We start from the raw sequence: 3,336 nt of genomic DNA, 5'->3' as shown, positions 1-3,336 counted from the left end.
ACTGCAACAACATAGATAGAATTTCTGTCTAGGTTGCTACAGTAGCAACCTAGACGGTTACTACGGCAATCTAGACGGAAATTTCGTCTAGGTTGATACAGTGCTATCTAGATGGAAATTTAAATTCCGTCTAGGTTGTATTCCGTTTAGTTTGGTCAACCTAGACGTAATTTTGTTTAGTTCGACTCAAACTAGACAGAATTAATCTAGACGGATTAACCTAGACAGATGTCCGTTTAGGTTGATTAACCTAGACGGGATTCCAAACAACCTAGACCGAATTTTCGTCTAGGTTGCGCGTTTTTCTACTAAGTGATTGAAGCTATAACATATGTATAGTGTAATCATAAGATGTTAGCCCTAGTCACAAAAAAGGAAGGAAAAAAACATTACAACCTCCACTCAATAATAGTAAATTATGTCATACGAATATTATTTACATTCTGCTAATATTAATAATTAAATTACTTACAATAAATCTTTCAATTAAATCTGACTCAATATACAATAGTAACAAGCTGGAGGTGTATACTCCATTAAAAAATGTATAGTGCCAATAGTTCTTGTAGCAACGTCAAAAGATTTTCTTTTTAGGGGTATAAATAATATTTACTACACCTATCTTAGTGGAGAAAGAAAAGTTTCAATCCATCATGAAAATTATAATATAGGTCATTCATCCATAACTTCCTCATATTCCTAAACGCCTCTATTAATTACCTATTAAATTTCTATTAACTCACACTTAGGTGGGTTAAACGAGTGAGTTTGGGTATTAAATGTGCGGGTCATAAATAGGCGGGCATATTTTGCCCATTTATCTCTTTATGACCCATTTAAGATTTTCTAAATGAGCGGGTTTTTGCCTGCCCATTTAATAAACGGGTCGCCCATTTGCCCGTTTAACTATAATAGCTATATATATATAATACTTTTGGGGTGTTTCTGTAAACTTTTAGGGTTTTTTTGTAAACTATAATAGCTATATACAGCTTCCACAAAGTCACCTTGCAAAAGAAAAAGGTAACTAAAAAGAGTATACACATTATGATCAAGAACTACAAAAAGCAATGCACATCCAGACTACCATAACCAGATTGAAAACAAACATTTTATAAGACCAACACTGAAAAAGTTAAACCGACATAGACGTAATATTCAAGTCCAAAAAAAAACAACTTCCTTCACGGTCAAACACTCCATTCTCTTCTCGAAAGTCTATTACGGCGCTTCATCAAGAAAGGTGCTTCATCATGAATGAAGCTCCATCTATTAGAGAGTCGGCTTCTCCAAGTCAAAAACGTATCATACAGATATGGAAACCCGAAGCAAAACAGGAGAAAAAACACCACAATTCCACATATTTTCATCACATTTATAAATCCATCTTTTATGGCCGGATCATTTTGCATGGTCCAGGGTACACCGCCAACGTTCATCCCAAAAACTGCGGCCAAGAAAGAAATTTATTAGAATTTGCAAATATTATCATGATATCGGGGGTTGGAGTAGCAACATTCTGGAAGAAAATAATTCCGTAAATTAAATGGAGTGTGTATAGTAACTTCTTAGAATTTGAAGTGTAGTTTCCACACTTGCAAGAAAATCAATGTATTTATTAGATTTGAATTTGCTGAACAAACTTAGCCTTCTAATATGTCAAGTTGCATGTTGAAATTTGGATCTATTTTCTGCAGTTGGATGTTTACACTTGACAAACAACATTTGAATTGAGAATTAGACCGGCACTTACTTCCTGTAATGATAGATAGAGGGAGAAAAATCACAGAGAGAAATGAGAGGCAGTAGAGCTTCCTGTTTATTTGCTCAGCTTACTTTCTGTAATCTATCTTCCTGTAATCTATCTTCATGATATATGCTCAAGAACCACCTCTTCCTAACAGATTATAGCGTACAGATTATAAAATGGCGAAGAAAGATTATAGCATACAGATTATAAGATGGGAAATGGGAGAGAAGGAATATGCATGAATAAAATATAGTATCATCACCTAATCACTTTCGCCTTCCGATTTAGAAACCTCTAGATTACTGAAATCATGTACTAATAAATTTCCTTCTTCAATGTCTGCCAGAGCTGCATTTAATAAGAAAAAATAATATTAATATTTTATGGTGAAATATGTAGCACACAACAATACAAAAAAGCAATAAAGAGAAAAAAAGAAGGCAACTCACAAGGAATCCCGTCTAACCAAGAACCAGTAAAAATTTGCATTCTTCAAGAATCTCACAATACTAAACAGGAAATAAACAGGTAAAATAAAATAATGCAAGGACTATGATCAGAGATACTAGGGGGGCGGTAGTGAAATAAGACATTTGATCATATTGAACCTCCTACATCTTAATTAATTCTATATTAGACCCTCAAATTTCCATATTTCTGAATTAGACTATGACAAAAACACAAGTGGAAATACAAGGGTCAATTGAAAGCAGCATACAGTAATCCAATATCCTCACACTTGTGGGAATAAGTAACAAATATCCCTCCTTTTTTTTAAGCAACAAATATCAAGTCACCCATTCGCCATTGATAAGAATTCTGTCCAACTTGCAATGGACATGAGAATTACTCCAAGTAAAGAAGCACCCAGTGATCTTGAGGTCAGTAGCATGAGTATCATGCATAAGAGATTGAAGCTTGATAAGTTCTCTTCTAGAAACTGGTTTACCATAGGCTCTCTCCTCAACAACTTGAATAGAATTAAAATCACCCTAGATAGTCCAAGGACTCTGAATACTAGTTGAGATACTCATAATGTCTTCCCATAAAGCAACAACAGCTCTCTTACTAGCTTAAAACCATAGATAAAAATGGTAAAGAAAGACAGAGAGGAGCATTTATCCTCCACACAACAGTGTACAAGCTGAGAAGTAACAATGACACATGCATACCCTTCAAAATCTAGTCCAATATGTTATTTGACGGGATACTCCTCTGTTTAGTTCTTAATCTACAGATAATACAGAAATAAACAAAAAAATTTGCATTCTAATCCGTTAGATTAGACCCAAAAAAGCATACACTATATTGTAGTAAATTAAGAAACAAAAGAACAAATATATTTAAAAAAATGCAAAAGATCTTATGCACAGATGAACACAAAAAAATTCAAATCAAAGGAACAGTCAAATTTTTAAGGGAAAACCTAGATCCGAGATTACAATGTGCATTTAGAATTTAGATAGAAAATTTGACTGAATTTTATAGAAAGATTTGAGATTGGAATTCACCTGAGAGAAAGATTGCTATCGCAGGAAGTGGTGGCGACTTTAACGGCGACTTGAGTTGGCGGAGGCGGCGACTTC

Source organism: Asparagus officinalis, chromosome 4 (genome assembly GCF_001876935.1).
Source record: "Asparagus officinalis chromosome 4, Aspof.V1, whole genome shotgun sequence".
In the NCBI taxonomy this organism is placed as follows: Eukaryota; Viridiplantae; Streptophyta; class Magnoliopsida; order Asparagales; family Asparagaceae; genus Asparagus; species Asparagus officinalis.
The sequence above is the reverse complement of the archived record's forward strand: the minus strand, read 5'-3'. Positions refer to the sequence as shown.